This window comes from Ornithorhynchus anatinus, chromosome X4 (assembly GCF_004115215.2).
Source record: "Ornithorhynchus anatinus isolate Pmale09 chromosome X4, mOrnAna1.pri.v4, whole genome shotgun sequence".
NCBI lineage: Eukaryota > Metazoa > Chordata > Mammalia > Monotremata > Ornithorhynchidae > Ornithorhynchus > Ornithorhynchus anatinus.
In genome coordinates, this window is record NC_041752.1 from 2,561,359 (window position 1) to 2,582,359 (window position 21,001).

The following is a 21,001-nucleotide window of genomic DNA, read 5'->3' on the forward strand; positions in this document are numbered from 1 at the left end:
TGGGGATTCGACACCTGTTGTCCCCACACTTGGACTGTGAGCCCTGTGTGGAACAGAGTCTGTGTTCTGGTCTGCCTGTATCATATCTACCATTATCGCTTGACTCACGAGAACTGAAGGCACAGCATGGTCTAGTGGATAGAGCGCGGGCCTGGGAGTCAGAAGGTCATGGGTTCTGGTCCAGGCTCCGCCACGTGTTTGCTGTGTGACCTTGGGCAAGTCACTTCACTGGGCCTCAGTTCCCTCATCTGTCAATTGGGAATTAAGACAGTGATTCCGGGACTGTGTCCCACCTGATTAGCTTGCATCTACCTCAGGGCTTAGTCCAGTGCCTGGCACATAGTAAGCACTTAAATGCCATAATTATCATTATTATTATCATTTAAATACCACCATTATTATTATAGCGATGAAAGGCACATCACAATCAAGCAGGGCAGGGAATGAGTAGGCTGGCCACTGGTCCAAGAGAACGAAAGGACCCCTATGATGACCCCCTTTGCCCCATTGCTCAACCAGCCTCCGGGTGGGGGGCTGTACTGAGCACCCCCCTCAAGCCCGGGGTGGAGGAGCAGGGAACCCCGACCGGTTCTCCATCAGAGAGGCGTCCCGGGCTAGCCAAGAGGCGGGATGAGTTGGCCCAGCTCTCCTCAGCTGCCTGGGCTACCCAGCGCCGCGACCCCCATGAAAAATTTTTTGGCCAGAAGCTATTTTCTCAGAAAGAATATTTTCCCCCAGACACCTAACCCACGGTCTTGGTCCATTTCACGCCCCCCCCCCCCAAAAACAAACAGCAGGTGGACCCGCCTGTTCCTTCCACTCAAATGAATGACCTCAGCTCTTTTCCCTGCAATATAAACCCCAAGGGCTCCTCCCTGGTTTCTTTGTTGATTTTTTTTTATGGTATTTGTTAAGCGCTTACAATGGGCCAGGCACCGTACTAAGCGCTGGGGTAAACACGAGCTCATCAAGGTTGGACACAGCCCATGTCCACAAATAACTACGTTCAACCCCATTTTGCTTCTATCCATCCCAGCGCTTAGTACGGTGCCTGGCCCATAGTAAGCGCTCACCAAATACTACAATTATTAGACAAGTTAACCCGGTTGGTCCCAGTCCCCGTCCCCCCCAGTCTCAGTCCCCATTTTCCAGAGACCGAGGCCCGGAGAAGTGAAATGACTTGCCAAAGGTCATCCAGCGGCCACGAGGCGGAGTGGGGATTAGAACGCAGGCCACTGGGGCCGGTTAGTTCTCCGAGGAGGGGAGATGAAGGGGCGCTGCAGTAAGGGGGATTCGGGGGAGAAGACGGTGGGCCTGGTCTCCCGGCCGTGCAGGCGTTCCTGTTTGCCGGCAGGGGGCGGCGTTGGCTAGCTGTTGAGGCTATTGGCCTCCATCCCTCCCTCCCTGGGCTGGGGGGTCTACTGTCCTCTCCCCTTCTTGTCCTCCTTTCTCCTCTCCCCTCTTCTCCTCCCCTTTCTTCTCCTCTCCCCCTCCGGCCTGTACAGCAGCCCCCCCACTGCTCTTCACCCCGGCCAGCAAGCACTCTGAGACCACCCCCAGTGAGCATACCCAGAAAGCCCCCACAATGTGCACCCCCAAGAGTAGCCACAGCACCCCCCCCCCCAGTGAGCACGCCCGGCGAGCTCCCGCAAGAGTACCCACAGTGAAAGCCCGAGAGCACCCCGTAGGGAGCAGGCCCAGGAAGCACCCTCAGTGAGTACCCACAAACACCCCAAGAGCACCCCCCCGAGCATAGCCAGTGAGTACCCTCAGCGAGCACTCCCATCCACAAACACCCCCGAGAGCACCCTTAGTAACCATACCCATGGAGCACCCCCAAAAGTACCCACAGCAAGCATTCCCAAGGAGCCTCCCCCTGCCACCAAGCTCCCCTAGAGAGCAACCTGGCAGCTCCCGCTTCAACCTCTGCATGAAGGGACGGGGCCACCAGTCGGGGGGGTGGGGTCCCCACTTCAGCCCCTCACCCTCCAATTCCTGGTCAGGCCACCAGCACTCGCTTATAACTGTTTATTATCTAATCCCCCTTCTGAGGAAGAGGGGAACTGAGGCTCAGAGAAGCGAAGCCATTTGCCCAAGGTCACACAGCAGGCAAGTGGCAAAGCTAGGAGTTGACCTTGACTCCCAGTCTTCTGCTCTTTCTACTACAACTAATAATAATGATGGCATTTATTAAGCACTTACTATGTGCCAAGCACTGTACTAGGCCACCTCTAAGCACTTAGAGTGTTCTGCACCCAGTAAGGGCTCAATAAATACCACTGATTGATTGATTGAAGCACTTGGGAGAATACAATAACCTGCAAGGAGCTTACAGTCTAGAGCCAGGCACAAAGTCATATACAGGCAAGAAAAGGGAGAGATAGATAAGTGAATGAATAGTTTGGAAGATCCTTGAGGGCAGAGATCACAACTACCACTTCTATTATGGTCTCTCAAACGTTTAGTACAGTGTTCAGCAATCAATGGTATTTATCGAGGACTTACTGCAAGCAGAGCGCCGTCCTACGCTGCTATCGAACACAGTAAGCGCTCAATAAATACCACTGATTGACGGATTGTGAATTTCCGTGTTCAGCGGTGCTACCGATGGTTGTGACTGCAAAGCCGCTGTGGGAGTGGTCGCGGGGAATGACTTGGGGAGAATAAAATTAATTGGCCTTCTCCTGGAAGGGATATGGGATCTTGTGTGTGGGGAGAGCTGTGGGTCAGGAGAAGGGAGTTCCAGGCCGGTGGGAGGGTGTGATCAAGAGGTAGGAGAGGCAAAACGGAGGGACAGTGACAGGAATGAAGAGTGTGAGCTGGAGTGGAGTGAGAGAAGAGAGCTGAGAGTAGGAGAGCAACGCAGGACCACAATAAAGTTTGATGGGTTGCCTAACAGCAGCTCAACCTATGGGAAAATTCCCAATTTCCCCATCCCCTGCTGTGGCTCAATCAATCGATAGCATTTATTGGGTACTTACTGTGTGCTGAGCACTGTACTAAGCACTTACTGTGCACTGAGCACTGTATAAGCAGATCCCTCTATCCCACCCTCTCTGTTACCTAAGCAAATCTTTCTATAGCATCATGGCCAGAAAAATCAACCCATCGATAGTATTTATTGAACGCTTACTCTGTGCAGAGCATTGTATTAAATGTTAGGGAGAGGACAATACAAAAGAGTCAACAACCAGCAACCTCCGCTGGCCCTAGGGTGCTTAGTGAGCCCCGACTGCTGTGAAAGGATTCCCTCCCCACCCCGATGCCCCCCCCCCCCCCCCGAGATGATGTCTTTCCTTCCTTCTCCTTGGGCCTCAGACGGACCCAGAGCCTGGAATCCGTGTCTTTCCCATCCCTGAGCCCCTGATCACGGTTTGAGATGGGAAAAATCCCAGCCTGAGCTGCCCCCCTCACCAAACTCCCTCCCCATTCCCTGCCTCTCCTGTCCTTTCTCACAAAGCCCTCCAATGGAGTGGAAAACGTAGTGGAGGCCAGACACTGGAGCTGCATTCTTTTCCAAGAAGGATGGAAGGTCGGAGAATGTCCCCTTCCTCTATCTGTAGTTCCATTTTCCCTCAGCACCCCTTGCCCAGAGCCCCCCAGTCCCACGTGGTGGACCTCCCAAGCCAGGTCTCACGGGGACATCCCAGCACTAAAGGCGCCGTCTCCCTGACCTCCAGTACGGTGTGAGTCGGTTTTTATTTCCCTCCCTCCCGCTTCTCTCTCTCTCTCAGTGAACGGGAGTTCCTTGGGGGTGGAGGGCGAAGGAGGGGGGGCACCCGGGGCCAGCGCAGACACAAAGAGGAGAAGTCACTACCTCGGTACTAGTGAACACGGGCACCGCTTCTGAGACACGGCGCTCGGAGCTGAGGTGGAGGGAGGCTGGGGGATGGTGATCAAAAGGCCAGAGAGCTGGGGGAAATAGAAATCTAGGTACTCGAGATGAAGAAGGTCACCTCAAAAGTTGAATCATTCCATCGATGGTATCGATTGAGTGCTTAATGTCTGCAGAGCACTGTACTAAGCACTTAGGAGAGTCCAATACGACAGAGTCGATAGACACATTCCCTGCCCACAGCGAGCTTCGAGGGGGAGATAGATATTAAAGTTGTCTGCTTGCTGGATGACTGCGGGCAAGTCCCTTTGCTTCTCTGTGCCTCAGTTCCCTCATCTGTAAAATGGGGATTAAGACTGTGAGCCCCATGTGGGACAGGGACCGTGTCCAACCTAATTATTTTGTATCTACCCCAGAGCTTAGAGCAGTGCCTGGCACAGAGTAAGCGCTGAACAAATACCATAAAAAACGGTCTAGGAATGTAATAATCCTTATTTGAAAAAGAGATAAACGCGATCCACTCTGAATTTTTATCTTGCAATGATCTCAAAACTTCCAGACTTTAAAGTCTCCAGATTTGTGACTTCCCCCGCATTTTTCAGCTGCTCCCTGGCTTCACTTGGAAGTCAGCACCCCTCAACCCTCTGACAGCGAGTTTGGAGGGTCTGGAGAAGTAAAGTGATTCTCACCCCCCACCCCCTCCCCTGGATAAATGATCTTTGGAGAGTCGGGGGTGGGGGCGAGGTGCAGTGATCACCAGCTATCAGCATGGCGGAATTAGAACTCGAGCCACTGTGAACTTTGACCCTTGTGGAGGGGGTCTCCACTTCCTCTCTCACCAGGAGGGGGACGTTGGACACTGGGTATACCTTGGATATTTACAAATCTAGAGTGTAAATTTGAGTTTACTTTCAAAACGGAAATTAGGAGCTCAGAGATGCTAGGGCAATAATAATGATGGCATTTGTTAAGCGCTTACTATGTGCAAAGCACTTTTCCAAGTGCTGGGGAGGTTACAGGGTGATCAGGTTGTTCCACGTAGGGCTCACAGTCTTAATGCCCATTTCATAGATGAGATAACTGAGGCACAGAGAAGTCAAGTGGCTTGCCCAAAATCACACAGCGTGCTCTTTCCACTGAGCCACGCTGCTTCTCTCCCAGAGTTGCCATGAAGGGAGGTGCCAAGGCTATGAACTGCCAGTAGCAGAAGCAGCGTGGTTTAGTGGCAAGAGCCCTGGCTTTCGAGTTAGAGGTTGTGGGTTCTAATCCCGGCTCTGCCATTTGTCAACTGGGCGACTCGGGGCAAATCACTTCACTTCTCTGGGCCTCAGTGACCTCATCTGTAAAATGGGGATTAAGACTGTGAGCCCCACATGTAACAAACTGATGACCTTGCATCCACCCTAGTGCTTAGAACAGTGCTTGGCCCATAGTAAGCACTTCACAAAGACCGTTATCATCAGTACCGAAGGAGCCAGGTCTACAAACTGCTAATCCCTGAGGTGCCAGAGCTACAAATCGCCAATCTCGTAAATCCCAGTGCCATGAACTGCCAATTCCATAGGTGCCAGGACTACGAATTGCCAATCCCAAAGGAGCCAGTGCCATGAGTTGCCAATTCCAGAGGTGCCAGGGCTACAAACTGCCAATTCCAGTGGTTCAGTGGGTACTAGCTTCCAGGGCTTTACAACAGCAATTCTAGGGGTTCCATGGTTACCAACCTCCAGTTCCAGAGATGCCCGGGCTACAAACTGCTAATCCCCAAGGTGCCAGGACTACACACTGCCAATCTCGGAGGTACCAAGGTTACCAACTGCCAGTCCCAGAGGTTCTAGGGTTCTACAACAGCAATTCCAGGCGTTGCAGGGCTACACACCACCAATTTCCAAGATGCCGGGACTACAAATGGAAAATTCTGAAGATGCCAGGATCACGGACCCCCGATTCCAGAAGTACCAGGGCTATTACCGCCGATTCCAGAGGTGCCAGGGCTCCAAACTACCAATTCCACAGTTGTCAGAGCTAGAAACTGCCATTCCCCAAGGTGCCGGGACTACAAAATGCCGGTTCCAGCTGGGCTAGGGCTATGACCTGCCAATCCCAGAGGCGGCAGGTGTTCCAGATTGCCAATCCCAGAGATGCCAGAGCTATGAACTGCCAGTCCCAGAGGTTCCAGGGCATTACAATAGCAAATCCAGGGGTTTCAGGGCTACAAAACACCAATTCCAGAGGTACCAGTGATCTGCCAATTCCAGAGGTGCCAGGGCTACGGCCTGCCAATCCCAGAGGTGACGAGGCTATGAACTGCCAGTTCCGGAGGTTGTGGGGCATTACAATAGCAAATCCAGGGGGTCCAGGCCTACAAACCACCAATTCCAGAGGTTCCAGGGCTACAAACTGCCAATTCCACAGTTTCCAGGGCTACGCACCAACAATTCCAGAAGAGCTAGGGCAAAGCCTTGGAGAAATCTGGAACGATACCAACTCAAAAAAAAAAAAAAGCCAAAATGTCAACCGCCCTAAGACACTTAGCCCTCCTTAGTTCTGTCCCTGTGTCCCACACTCTTCTGTCTTACACGCAGATGGTGAAGAGAGGAAAGAGAGGATGGGAGGGAGATGGGAGAAGGGAGGAGAGGGGAAAGGAGAGAGAGGCAATCAATATCAGTGGTATTTACTGAGTGCTTACTGTGTCCAGCCCATTATTATTAGGTGCCAGGAAAATGCAACACAGTTGGTAGACAAAAACCATGCCCTCAAGGTGTTGACAATCTAGTTTGGTCAGAGCACTATTCTGAGCACTCTGGAGAGCACAGTGCAACAGCATTGGAAGACACAGTTCCTGCCCTCTAGGCTACCAGGTTTATAATAATGAAGAATTATGGTATTTTTTAAGTGCCTACCAAGTGCCAAGCACTGTACTAAGCGCTGGTAGAGATACAAGTTAATCAGGCTGGACACAGTCCCTATCAAAAATAGGCCTCACTGCTTAGGGGACAGCAAGACCAGGTGCTGAATCCCCATTTCCTCGTTACGGAAGCTGAGGCCCAGAGAAGCCAAGGGACTTGCCCAAAGTCACACAGTGGGCAAATGGTGGAGCTGGGATTAGAACCCAGGACTTCTGGCTCCCAGCCCCGCGTCCTCTCCATTAGGCTTTCGTAGCCGGGTGGCCCAGCAGAAGTAGCACGGAAAGTTCAGTCAGGAGACCTGAGTTCTAATCCTGAGTGCCTGAGCGCATAGTGGGCCTCAGGTTCCATCCACCCTCAAGGGGATGTTATAGGGAGAAAATAGGGTAAGTAAACCGAAAGCACTTGGGAACAAAATTACAACAGTTTCTGCAAATTCAAAAGGATATTAACGTTGATGACCGTTAACGACCGGATATCGTCTGGAGTGATGAGAAGCAGAGTGGCTTAGCCCAGGACTGAAAGTCAGGAGACCTGGGTTCTAATCCTGCCCCACCACTTGCCTGCTAGATGATGGTGAACAAGTCACTGAACATCGGGGCCTCACTTTCCTCCGCTCTAAAATGGGGATGAAATACCCGCTCTCTGTCCCCTTTAGTTTGTGGGCTTCAATCAGTCAGTCAGTTAGGGATATTTACTGACCGCTAACAATACCACGGAGTTGATAGAAACGTTCCCTGCCCACAGAGGAGTTTACAGTCTAGAGAAGGAGTCCCAAGCAGGCCAGAAACCGTGTCTGACCTGAGTATCTTGTATCTCCTCCACGCTCAGTACAGTGCTCGGTACATAGTACATGCTAAACAAACGCTATGACTATGTAAGCTCACTGTGGGCAGGGGAGTTGTAGATCCAACAGGGGGGCGTGCCCACCTGCGACCCAGCGGCAAACACACGGTTATCAAAAACGGGGAGCTGGTGATCAGAGAGGGTGGTGGGGAGGGGAGAGGTGGGTGGGACCCCTGTCTTTCCTCTGGCCCTGTTTGAACGACCCACGGACGGACTCCACCTGGCATCTCTCACAGCTGGCGAGGTGGTGGGTATACGTGCATGCAAAAACACACACACACGCTTTAAAAAGGAAAGGAAGATTTGATTATTGTAGTTTTTCTTGGATGCATTCGTGGTCCCTGCATGTTCGCATCTATGCCGACCTCTCTCCTCTCCCCCGCTAGATTACAAGTGCCTAGTAAAGTATTTTGCACCCAAGAGAGTAGATAGGCATAATCCAGGAGCTGACAGTCTACTGTGTGCAGAGCACTGAACTGAGCACTTGGGAGAGTCCAATAGGGTCAGTGGACATGATTCCTACCCTACAGGAGCTGACTGTCTAGCCGGGGAGACAGACATTAAAATAATTTACAGGGAAGGGAAGAGCATGGGCCTAGAAGTCAGAAGGACCTGGGTTCTAATCCTGACTCCACCACTTGTCTGCTCTGGGACTTTGGGAAAGTTACTTCCCTTCTCTGGGTCTCAGTTCCCTCATCTGTAAAACGGGGATTAAGACTATGAGCCCCACGTGGAGGCAGGGACTGTGTCCAATCTGATTAACTTGCATCTACCCCAGTGCTAGTACAGTGCCTGGCACATAGTAAGCGCTTAATAAATACCAGGGAAAAAAAAAAATCAAACTGCATATCAGATATGTAACTTCTGTAGCAGGGAGGGGGTGCATGAGGATTCATTCATTCAAACATATTTATTGAGCACTTACTGTGGGCAAATCATTATAGTAAGCGGTTGGGAGAGACAATATACAACATTCCCTGCCCAAAGTGAGCTTACAATCTAGAGGACATAGGGGATACTTGAGGAGGCAGGACACATCTGTAATTTACTGTATCTGTAATTTATTCATATTAATGACTGTCCATATCTGTAATTTATTTGTGCATATTAATATCTGTCTCCCCCTCTAGACTGTAAGCTCATTGTGGGCAGGGAATGTGTCTGTTTAATGTTCTCTTGTCCTCTTCCAAGCACTTAGTCCAGTGCTCTGCACACAGTTAGTGCTCAATAAATATGATGGAGTGAATGAATAAAATTCAAGGATGCCTGAGTTTACACAAGAACATACAGTGAAGTATGAGGAAGTGCCAGGAGGCCTGTGGACACAAAAAAGATGCATGAGGGTGCATTACAATAATAATAATAGTACTTAAGGGTTTACTATGTGCCAAGCACTGTTCTAAGCACTGGGTTAGATACAAGTTAATCAGGTCGGACACAGTCCCTGTCCCACATGGGGATCACACTCTCATGCCCGCTTTACAGATAGTGTCACTGAGGCACTGAGAAGCAAAGTGACTTGCCCAAGGTCACACAGCAGCCACGTGATGGAGCCAGATTTAGAATCCAGGCCCTATGTCTCTCAGGCCCGGGTTCTACCTGACGAGGCAAAAGAGGATAAAACAGGGACCCCTGGGGACACAACCTTCATTCATCCATTCAGTCTTATTTATTGAGCGCTTACTGTGTGCAGAACACTGTGCTAAGTGCTTGGGAGAGTTCAATAGAACAATCAACACTGATTCATTCATTCAGGGGTATTTATTGAGTGCTTACTGTATGCAAAGCTCTGGGCTAAGCACTTGGGAGAATACAACAGAACAACAGAACAGACACACTCCCTGCCCACAACAAGCTTACTGTCTAGAGGGGGAGACAGATATTAATATAAATTGCAGATATACAGTTACTCTAGGGGCTCAAAAGCCAGTCCCAAGGAAGTAGCTCGGCCTAGTGGAAAAAGCACGGGCTTTGGAGTCAGAAGATCTGGATTCTAATCCTGGCTCCGCTACAAGTCTTCTGTGTGACCCTGGACAAGCCGCTTCAGTTCTCTGTGTCTCAGTTACCTCATCTGTAAAATGAGGACTAAAACTGTGAGGCCCATTTGGGAGAGGAACCGTGCCCAACCTGATTAGCTTGTATCTACCCCAGCGTTTAGTACAGTGCCTTGCACACAGTAAGCCCTTAAATAACATTAAAAAAAATACAGGGAAAAGTGTCTTTCTCCTCTCCTCCCCAGGGACAGAGGGGCAATCCTTCCTGGAGGCAGGAGGAGGGAGCAGTTGACCTTTGGAGGACCTGTCCTCCTACGATAAAGAAGCCTGGAAGCAGCATGGCCTCGTGGAAAGAGTCCGGGCCCGGGAGTCAGAAGACCTGGGTTCTAAAGGCCGGCTCTGCTACTTGTCTGCTGTGTGACCCTGGGCAGGTCATTTCACTTTTCTGGACCTCAGTCACCTCATCTGGAAAATGGGGATTGAGACTGTGAGCCCCAGGTGGGACAGAGACTGCGTCCAACCTGTTTAGCTTGTATCTTCCCCAGCGCTTAGTCCAGTGTCTGGCCACGTAGAAACCACCTAACAAATACCATAGTTACTAATGTTATTTATTATTAAGGCTGATGGAAAGGCCTGGTCTCCCCCAGGGGCCCCAAGGCTGGTGGAGAGAATCCTTGCTGCAAAGCCGGTTGGGGTCATTCAACCTTGGCCAGGGAGTCTAACCTGGAAATCCAGGCTTTGTGCAATTTGTCCTCCCCTCTGAAGGGTGGGAGGAAGCTGGCTTCTCCTCCTCCTCCTCCTCCTCTGCCCTTTCCCAGGCTGGAACCCCTTTTTCCAAAAGGAAAGCAGGGTGGAGGGGGCAGGGGGAAGGTCTCCAGCTGAACCCAGGGAAACAGAAAGACAGAAAGGGCCCAGGGAGCCGGCCCCACCAAGAGAACCCCGTCACCGTCCTCCCAGGGTTGGGATGAGCTCATCGACCTGGGGCTTGGGTGGGCTTGTGCGGGGTTGGAGGGTGGGGAGGAGGTATCATCCAGAAAAAAAATGGCTGCTTCTTCAAGAGCTGCAGCCTGCTTTGGGCTCACACAGTCCCTGGGGGAGGAGGAATAAGAAGGAGGAGGAAGAAGACAATGACGATGGAGGAGGAGGAGGAGGAAGAAGACGACGACGACGAAGGAGGAGGAGGAAGAAGATGACGGAGGAGGAGGAAGAAGAAGAAGACGGAGGAGGAGGAAGAAGAAGAAGACGGAGGAGGAGGAAGAAGACGAAGGAGGAGGAGGAGGAAGACGAAAGAGGAGGAGGAAGAAGAAGACAAAGGAGGAGGAGGAGGAAGAAGAAGAAGAAGAAGGGGAGGAGGACGAAGGAGGAGGAGGAAGACGGGGGGGGGGGAGACACTTCAGCAGGGGTGGAGGCTGCTGCTGTAGCGTTTGGGACCGATTACGATGGAGTAAGAACCGCTGCAGACCGTAATTGGCAGCTTGAACCTCTCTGAAAGGCATCCGGACAGCTGGCTGCACTGGGCTCAGAATGGGCCGGGGCTAGGGGGATGGGGAACCAGACCTGCAGTCCAGCAGGGGGGCATCGTTAACCACTTACTATCTGCCAAGCACTGTGTTAAGCGCAGGGGTAGGTGCAAGATCATCATGTCAGACACAGTTCCCGTTCCATGCGGGGTGTCTGTGGGGGTGGGCAGAGTGGGGGGTAACCAGGCGAAGACCCCCGGCCTAAGCGGTAAGGGCGGGCAGGGCCAGGAGAGGGCCCCTGGACCACAGGGCAAAGAGTGGCCACAAACCATGCAGGAGCAGGCAGGCCATGAGCACGCGGAAGGATGGACAAACGGGTAGAAAGATGGACGGACGAGGTCCCGGCTCCAGAGTGAGAAAGGAGTCAGGCGGAGGCGGAGCGGGGTGCGGCAGGCCGGGTTTGGGGAGAGTGGGAAGCGGGGATCCGCTCCGCTCGCTGAAGAGCTCCCCGCTTGCCCTCCACGTGTGGGGAAAGAGACGAGGATGAGTTTCCCATCTAAGGTGGCTGGGGGCATCCAGGGCCCACCCCAACACCCGCTTCCTTCCGGGCCTTGATGGGGATGTAGAGGCTCGGGTTGGAGGGGCCCGTGTGTGGCGGGGAAGGTGGAGAAGCCCCCCAGTTCCCACCGTCTCTGATCCCTCTGGTCACATGGTCCCAGCCACTGGCCCGTCTCTTCGGCTGTCTTGTTGAAGGGGGCTAATGTAAGCCCAGAGACCGGGAAGGCTGCTGGACCTTACCTCAGAGAGCCAACAGGAACTTCCTTTGGGCACAACTTGCAGGGCACACACACATAGAAGAAGAGTTGTGGTATTTAAGCACTTACTACGGGCCAAGCACCTTGCTAAGCTCAGAGGGATAAAACAAGCTAACCAGAATGGACCCAGTCCCTGTCCCACATGGGGCTCACAGTCTGAGTGAGAGGGAGAACAGGGATTGAGTCCCCACTTTACAGATGAGGAAACAGAGGCCCAGAAGCAAAGTGACTTGACCAAGGTCACACAGCAGGGACGCGGCGGAGCTGGGATAAGAACCCACATCCTGTGACTCCTGAGCCTGGGCTCATTCCGCTGTGGGGAGAGAATAATAATAATAATAATAACTGTGGTATTTGTTAAGTACTTACTCTGTGTCAAGTACTAAGTGCTGGGGTAGATACAAGGTGATAAGGTAGGACACAATCCCTGTCCCACATGGGGCTGACAATATTGGATAACCGTGGATGGGGAGAGGCCAGGCAGAATCCAAGCTGACCCCTTCCCTATTAGCAGTGAGATGCTCCTCACCTCCTGCGCCCTCCGCTCTTAGAAACCCAAACCTCACCCTGGAAACGTCCCCCTGGCCCGCCGTTTGCCTCTGCCCACCATGCCCTCCACACCCACTGCTGATTCCACCTGCGTTCTGGTACCCGACCCCGGGGACAGAACCGGTCGTTCCCCGCGCTTTCAGGTCAGCCCCACCCACCGCGGTGACGAGGCCCCGCCGCCGGCCTGATCGTCCCTCCCGCGATCCGGCGTCACCCCCGCCACCCACCACCGACAATGTCCCAGAATCTCCCCTCTCCCGGCGGCCGGGGCGGGTCGGAGATCAGCCGGCCGGAGAGAGTGGGCTGGCCTGGGTCGGAGGGGCAGCTGTCAGCTGCGGACGGGACGGCCCGTGGCACAATGGGCGGTGTGTGTACGCGGTCGGGGCCCGGGCCCGAAGCGGTTCCACGACCCAGAAGTGTCCTGTGCGTGTGTGTGCATGAGCACGTGGACCCAGGGCACTGGTGGGCGAAGAACGGGCCAGCGTGAGAGGCCTCTGGCCTAGTGGGAAGCGCAGGCCTGAGAGTCAGGACGGCTGGGTTCTAGTCCCAGCCGTGGCACCGGCCTGCCGGGTGACTTCAGGTAAGTCGCTTCACCTCTCCGGGCCTTGGTTTCCCCTTCTCTAAATGGAGAGAACATCCCCGCTTTCCCTCCTTCTGAGAGCCTTGTGTGGGCCTGGGATTAGGTCCCATCTTGTACCTATCACAGTGTTTGGCGCAGAGCTTGCCACCAGCTGAGTCACCTGGATGGCCCGGCACGTGCTCGTGCCAAGTTTGGCTCTGAGTGAGGGTGGGAGGCCGGTATTCCCTGACCCCCGATCTGACCTTTGCCCCTCAAGAAGGCCCTGGCAGTCCGGGATTTGAGGGTGGAGGGTCCTAAGACCGTGTGGAACTCGGTGGGCGCCGAGGGGGCAGAGGGATGGGGGAACCCAGAGATGGATAGGGGAGCTTCCGGGGGTTCAGAGCCGGCCTCAGTTTCCCCTCCTTGTGTCAAGTCCCCGGGGTAGCGGGGTGATCTCAGGGTGAGCGGGGCCAGCCGGGAAGCCCGAGGCCGGCGGGGTGGCCGGGGGGCGAGCAGGTGCAGGGGAGGCCGTGGGGTGGGGGGAGAGGGGAGCCCTAGGCCCACCGGGTCAGCCCAGAGCAGACCCCCATCCAGCCCCCCGGCTTCGGGGAATCCGGGCCAGGCCGGCCGGGACCTAGCTGGGGGGTTGATTGGGGGGCCTGGGGTGGACCGGGGGGGTTGGGGGGGGCTCCTTTGGGGTCTTGGCCCCGGGGAGCCCTCCGAGATGCTCCTGGTCCCCCCCCTCAGGGAAACCAGGACCGGCGGCCGGACCCACCGGGCTCCCGGAGGGGCTTCCAGGGGAGGGTCCGGGCCCGGCGCAAAGGGGTACCCCCGGCCAGGCCCCGGGGGCCGGCCGGCCGAGGAGGAGGAGGAGGAGGAGGAGGCCTGGGTCCCCCCGGCCCTCTTACCTGCATGTCGGTGCCGGGGCGGGGGGGCTCCCGCGCTGGGTCCCGCCCCCTCCGGGTCCGGTCCCGGTCCGGCCTCGGGGTCGGGGGGCGGTGGGATGAGAGGGAGCCCTCCGGGGCAGCCCTTCCCGGGCCGGGGGCGAGGCTGGGGGGCGGCCTCCCCTGCACCCCGACGCCTCGGGCCCGGACGGTCCGGTCCTGCACGGTCCGGTCCTGAGGCAAGTTTCGGCCCCAAGTTTTCAGGCGGTCGGTGGGTCTGTCGGTGGGTCGGTCGGTGGGGCGGAGTGCGGGGGCCCGGAGCGCCGAGAGCCGAGCGGGAAGGGCGGGGGGCTGTCGGGGTCCGCCCCGCCCCCGGCCCCGCCCCGGGGCCGCTCCCACAACGGGGGGAGGGGGCGGGAGGGGAGACCCCACCACCACCCCAGCCCAGACCCCGGCACCTGCCTCCTCCTCCTCCTCACCTACCCTGCTCTGCTTCCTCTCTCTCATTGGGGGACCCCCGACCCCAAATCCCCGGGGTACCTTCTCCACCCTCCCTCCAACCCTAGGATTCCCTCCTCCCTCCGGAATACCCACCCATCTCTCCAGCCTTAGGATCTCCCCACATCCTAACCCTACGACTCCCTCTGACCCCCAGGATACCCACCCATCTCCCCAGCTTTGGGATCCCCCCACATCCTAACCCTACGACTCCCTCTGACCCCCAGAATACCACCCGTCTCTCCAGCCTTGGGATCCCCCCACATCCTAATCCTAGGACTCCTCCTGACCCCCAGAATACCAACCTATCTCAGCAGCCTTGGGGTCCCCCTCACCCCAACCCTAGGACTCCCTTTGCCCTCCAGAATACTCATCTATCTCAGCAGACTTGGGGTGCCCCCCAACCCTAGGACTCCCTCCACCCCTCGGAATAATCCCGCACTTGCAGCCCTGGGATTTCCTCCCCCAACCCTGGGATTTCCTTCGCCCCCCTTTCCCCCAAACCCCATCTAAGGATAAACCACCAAGTACCTTCCACCCCCTCTGCCCCTCCACAGGGAGCTTTCGGCCACCCTTGCTCTCCAGGATGGTGAACCATCTCCCCTGGAATCGTCCTTTCCATTCCCTGCCCCTGCCCCATCCTTTCCACAGCCCCTCCCCAAGCTGCGTATCACCCCCAACCCTCCTGGTACTTATCCGGGCTGCAAATACCCCCTCCTCGCCTCTGCCAGGGCTTGAGGGGAGGGAGAGAGGGGGACGTGTAGGGGGAATAAATCCACGGTCTCCTGAGTTCCTATCCCCCTACTTCCACCGAGCCCAGAGCCCCGGGGTGTCTGAGGGGTAAGGATGCACAAAGTCCATGGCTGTCCCTTGTCGTGCTCCAGGAAACGGGTGGGTGGGCAGGCAGCTCCCTTCGATACCTTTCCATCCAGTATCTTAAATCCCCTGAGTCGGCAAGGAGTTTGCAAACTTCTTCCTTGGTCTGGAGGGTGCTCAGCTAGTGAAGCCCCTGCTAGGTCTGAGTTTCTGCCCCCAGGATCCTCCTGCCCACTGGGAATAATAATAATAATCATGGTATTTGTTAAGTGCTTACTATGTGCCAGGCACCGTTGTAAGCAGTAGGATAGATGCAAGGTAATCAGATTAGACACAATCCCTGTCTCACATAGGGCTCCCATCCTAATCCCTATTTTACAGATGAGGTAACTGAGGCCCAGAGAAGTAAAGTGACTCACCCAAGGTCACACAGCAGACAAGTGGCGGAGCCAGGATTAGAACTGACCTGCCCAGGTCCTCGGCGACCCAGGGATTTCTTTTTTTTATTGATGGTATTTGTTAAGCGCTTACTATATTTCAAGCACTGTCCTAAGCACTGGGGTTGTTATAAATTAATCAGGTTGGACACAATCTCTGTCCCACACAGAGCTCGTGGTCTAAGGAAGAGGGAGAACAGGTATTGAATCCCCACTTTGCAGGTAAGGTAACTGCGTCATGGAGAAGTGAAGTGACTAGCCCAAGGTTACACTTCTGTTAAGTAGCGAAATAAGGATTAGAACCCAGGTCTTCTGGTTACCAGGCTTGTGATTTACCACTAGGCCATGCTGCTTTCCCTATGGAATGCCATCTCAAAGGGGACAATGCCCCATCTGCCCAAACTCCCCCAAATGCGCCTCCGCCCCAGGAAGGCACATGCGTCCGGGCTCTCCTCTTTGGCCGGCTGACAGATCCGGCGGCCCAGGAGTCCAGAGGACCGGAGCAGGGCTGGAGGATGCAATCGGTCTTCCTGGGGCAGTGGTCATTTGGCCCCAGGGATGGCAACCAACTCTCCATCACTTGCGAGGATCTGGGCACTTGAGAGGCAGGCAGGAGGAGAGAAACTGTCCTTTGCGGGCAAGTAATGCGTCTGCCAATTCTGTTCCATTGTACTCTTAAGTAGAGTGCTCTGCACACAGTAAGGGCTCAATAAATACCATGGATTGATTGACTGATTGACCCTTGACTTTTCTGGCCATTTTTCCCTGGGACCGAGATTCCATGAGGAATTTGTCTGACATGGATTGTGTCCAACCCGTTCACCTTGTGTTTACCCCAGCACTTAGTACAGAGCCTGGCACATAGTAAAAGCACTTAACAGATACTTACAAAATTCTTCAAAGAGCAACGTTCTCTCCACACCAATCAACTGATCAAGCATACTTATTGAGTGCCTACTGAATGGAGCCAGGCCATCCACCTGCAGAGAGTGGAGACTGGTGGCCTGGGAAAGTTCATTCATTCATTCAATCAATAGTATTTATTGAGCGCTTACTATGTGCGGAGCACTGTACTAAGTGCTTGGAATGTACAAATCGGTAACAGATAGAGACAGTCCCTGCCCTTTGACGGGCTTACAGTCTAATCGGGGGAGATGGACAGACAAGAACAATAGCAATAAATAGAATCAAGAGTTGTTTTTGTTTTTTTTTGAAAGTTGTTTTTATCCTTCCCTCGCCCTCACAAGTGAGGAAGGACCAGGTACTACCCATTAGACAGTGTTCTAGGTGCCTCAAAACAAACCAAAAATGGATTCGGGTCCACCCTTAAGAAGTAGCCAGAGGGGAGAAGGGGCAGGGATGTCTCATAGTTTAAATAATCAGGCTCTGGTCACAGCTGTGGTATTTACTGAGCATACACTAAATGCAGTTCAACGGACTAAGCGTTTGAGAAAGTACAACGGAAAAAAAAACGAGTCAGAGAGACATAGATAAATTTACAATACAATAACTGGGACCCTGGACAAGTCATTTATCGTCTCTGGATCTCGGTTTCCTCACCTGCAAAAGGGATGATCCTATTGTCTCTCCCTACTTAACAAGGATAGTGCAGAGATTAAAGGATATACAATGGAAAAACACATTGGAAACATAAGAAATGCCACACAAATTCAAATTATTACTGTTACTATTATTGGTAATAATAATAGTGGTGATGATAATAATATAAGACGACTCTCCCCTAATAAAGGACCCAGCACCTACCTTGGTCTTCTTGTCCAGGAGGGCCGAGGGGGACAAGACAGAAGGATCAAATCTCTGCTTCCAGGCTTCTGTCTTTCCAAGAGAATAAGGCACTGGCAGCCAGTCCCGCCCCCAGCCTCAGGTACCGCCCCCAGCCTCAGTCTTCACCCCACAGAGAGAATCCACACCCTTACCCAATCAATCAATCAGTGGTGTTTATTGAACACTGATGGGGTGCGGGGCTCTGCTACTAAGCGCTTGGTAGAGGACGATTTAATACGGTTGGTTGACATAATCCCTGCAGTCTGTCTCTCCCCTGTGAGCCCACTGTGGGCAAGGATTGTCTCTCTTGGTTGCTGAATTGTACTTCCCAAGAGCTTAGTACAGTGCTCTGCACACAGTAAGCGCTCAGTAAATACGATTGAATGAATAGGAGTTTAGTCCGCTGGGGGAGATGACAATCCTGCCCCTGAGGGCAGTGCCCACCTCAGGACAGCCCCTCCCCACCCCCAGGGCAACTCTGCCAGCCTGGCGACGATAGCAAGAGGGTAGCTGTACCTCCCAAGGTGTGAGCTGTAAGCTCGTTAAGGGCAGGGAACGCCTCCGTTAATTGTTCTGTTGTACTCTCCCAAGCGCTTAGTACAGTGTTCTGCACACGGTAAGCATTCAATAAATAGGATTGAATGATTCCATCCTCCTCTTCCTCCTCCTTCTCCGCCAAGACTGGCTCCCCAACCGTTGCTGAGGCCCTGATCCCACCGTTGCAGGCATAGGCTCCCTAGCTGGCAGACGGATGCCCGTGGAGCCCGTGCCCATTTGGGGACATCGGGTCACCTTAGGGAAATGGCTACTTGGGGTCCCCAGGACGGTCCACCTGCTCTCACAGTTCCAGCCACCGCCTTGGGGTCGCAGGCGGGGAGAGTGACCCCTCATCGCCCAGGACTTGAGGGGCCCAGCACAACCCAACCCCTAGTTCTCCCCTTCCTCAGGGCAGAATGTGTCTGTTACTTTGTTACCCCACTCTCTCGCAAGCGCATAGTACTGTGTCGTGCACGCAGTAAGTGCTCAATAAATGCCACTGACTGATTGACTAGACTGTTTTGGGGGCAGGGAGAGCTCAGTTTTTGACTTGCACCAGAGAGAGCTAATAGGATGGCAGCAGCGTCAACCTCCCCCACCCGCCCCTACTGCCCCAATCCCACCGAAATGAGTCAGGCCCGGGGGAGGGGAAAGGGGGGATGCAGGGCACGGGGCAGGAACCTCTGTGGCTGAGCCACCGGGAAAACATTCGGCAGGGAGACAGACCGAGACCCGGGCAGAGTCCCAGGGGGAAGTGGTGAGCGTCGGTGGGCTGAGTCACGGAGAGGCCGGGGATTAGCCCGCACCGGCCTCAGAGGCGGAGCGGCTGGGCAAGGACCCTTCCCCACCTTCCTCCCGGCCAGCCAGCCTCCCTCAGACTTTTGGCGGGGGATTGAGAGGGACACTGGCCCTCCTCTCTGCTGACAATCCCCTCTCGGGGCATCCCGCTGCCTCCAGCCCGTTAGATCCACGCCGGCTTCCTGGGGGGAGAGTCAGGAATGGAGAGGGGAGAGTCAGGGGTGTTGGGTTGGACGGTCCACGCTGGGTCACTGGGAGAGAGTCAGGGTTGGAGAGAGGGGACAATTGGGGGCTTTGGATGGTCTCTCCTGGATCACTGAGGAGAGCCAGGGATGGGGAGGGGAGAGTCAGGGGTGTGGGATGGTCGGTCTGTGATGGGTCACTGAGGAGAGGCAGGGATGGAGAGCGAAGAGTCAGGGGCATTGGATCGTCTGTGCTGGATCACTGGGGAGAAACAGGGGTGGAAAGGGGAGAGTCAGGGGTGTTGGCTGGTCCACGCTGGGTCACTGAGGCGAGCCGGGGATGGAGAAGGGAGAGTCAGGGGTGCTAGAGGGTCCACGGCGGGTCACTGGGGGAATCAGGGATGGAGAAGGGGGTTGGATGGTCCGTGCCGGATCACTAGATGAACCAGCTCCACGGACTCATAACACGGGAGTGCATTTTGCCAGTCTGGGTTGGGGTCGCCGGCTCTGATCCGAGGACGAGACGCTGCCTGGTCCCAACTTAATGATAATGTTGGTATTTGTTAAGCGCTTACTATGTGCCGAGCACTGTTCTAAGCGCTGGGGGAGATACTGGGTAATCAGGATGTCCCACGTGAGGCTCACGGTCTTCATCCCCATTTTACAGGCGAGGGAACTGAGGCACAGAGAAGTGACTTGCCCACAGGCACACAGCTGACAAGTGGCTGAGCCGGGTGGCGGTTCTGCGAGCTCCACTCCGCCCCAGGGCCCAGCGGACCCCTGCCGCGGGTTTCACGGACTTGCCTCTCAGCTCTCGGGCTCCGGGATCTGTCGGGGACGGAGGGAGGGCTTTGAAATAGATCTCAGTGTCCTCTGAAACAGGAGCTGCTCTGGATAGCTTCTGGAAGGTCTGGCCCCCAGAAACCCAGGACTTTTTCCGCTGACGGGGATGTTGGGAGGGGTGGAGGAGAGGAAAGACCAGAGCAGGGAGGAGGGCAAATCGGGGCTACTGCCCAGGGGCCCATTTCCCATTTCCTTGCCCCCGTGGCCCACGGCTGCAGCGACCTGGCGAGGCTTGAGGTACCCTTGGGCTTGGGGCGGCGGGTGATGGCTAGAAGGGAAGGGGGAAGGAAGCGGGGCTGGTCACGGAGGGATGGTCTCCTGGGGCTCGTCACTGCCCAACAACAAAATAAGAGTATGGCCCAGAAAGCAGAGTTAAGGACGTCTTGCCCTGAGATATAGATATAGAGAAGCAGCGTGGCTCTGTGGAAAGAGCCCGGGCTTTGGAACTAGAGGTCATGGGTTCGACTCCATGGGTGACCGTGGGCGAGTCACTTCACTTCTCTGTGCCTCAGTTCCCTCATCTGTAAACTGGGGATTAAGACTGTGCGCCCCACGTGGGACAACCCGATTCCCGTGTGTCTATCCCAGCACTTAGAACAGTGCTCTGCACGTAGTAAGCGCTTAATAAATACCAACATTATTAGATATCTCTTCCTCACTCCCGCCCTCCATACCCGAGAACTGCGGCTCCCTACGGAAGCAGCGTGGCCCGGTGGACAGAACCCTGGCCTGGGAGGCAGAAGGTCGTGGGTTCTAATCCCAGTCCTGCCACTTGTCTGCTGTGTGGCCTTGGGCAAGTCACCTCATTTCTCTGGGCCTCAGTTGCCTGATCTGGGAAATGGGGATTAAGACCGTGAGCCCTGTTTGGGACAGGGACTGTGTCCAGCCTGATGGTCTTGTATCTACCCCCAGTGCTTAGTAGAGTGCCTGGCTATATAGTAAGCGCTTAACCGACACCCCGATTACTATTATTATTAAGGGGCAGTGGCAGGATTAGAAAAAAGGACGTGCTTGTGACTCGGCTTGTGGATGTCAAACTCGTCTACTGATTCTGGCTCGCCCAAGCGCTTAGTCCAGTGCTCTGCACACAGTAAGTGCTCAATAAATACCATCAGTGTGCCAGGGAAGGGGGGGTGGCACTATTCCTAATAATGACAAAAACAAGAACAGTAATAATAATTGTGGTATTTAAGTGCTTAGTATGTGCCAGACACTGTACTAAGCGCTGGATGGACACATCCCTTGTCCCACATGGGACTC

General features: G+C 54.6%; 1 protein-coding gene across 2 annotated transcripts in view; it reads right to left on the reverse strand.

Annotated features, from left to right (window-relative positions):
- The window catches only part of WNT5B (Wnt family member 5B), a 52,510-nt gene extending 35,056 nt beyond the window's left edge, over positions 1–17,454 (reverse strand). The window contains exon 1 of one of the 2 annotated variants that reach the window (XM_029054405.1): positions 17,361–17,454. The gene's annotated coding sequence lies outside the window, so the exon portion shown is untranslated. The remainder of the gene's footprint in view (positions 1–17,360) is intronic. The other variant, XM_029054406.2, reaches the window with a different exon arrangement.
- Positions 17,455–21,001: the final 3,547 nt, after the last annotated feature.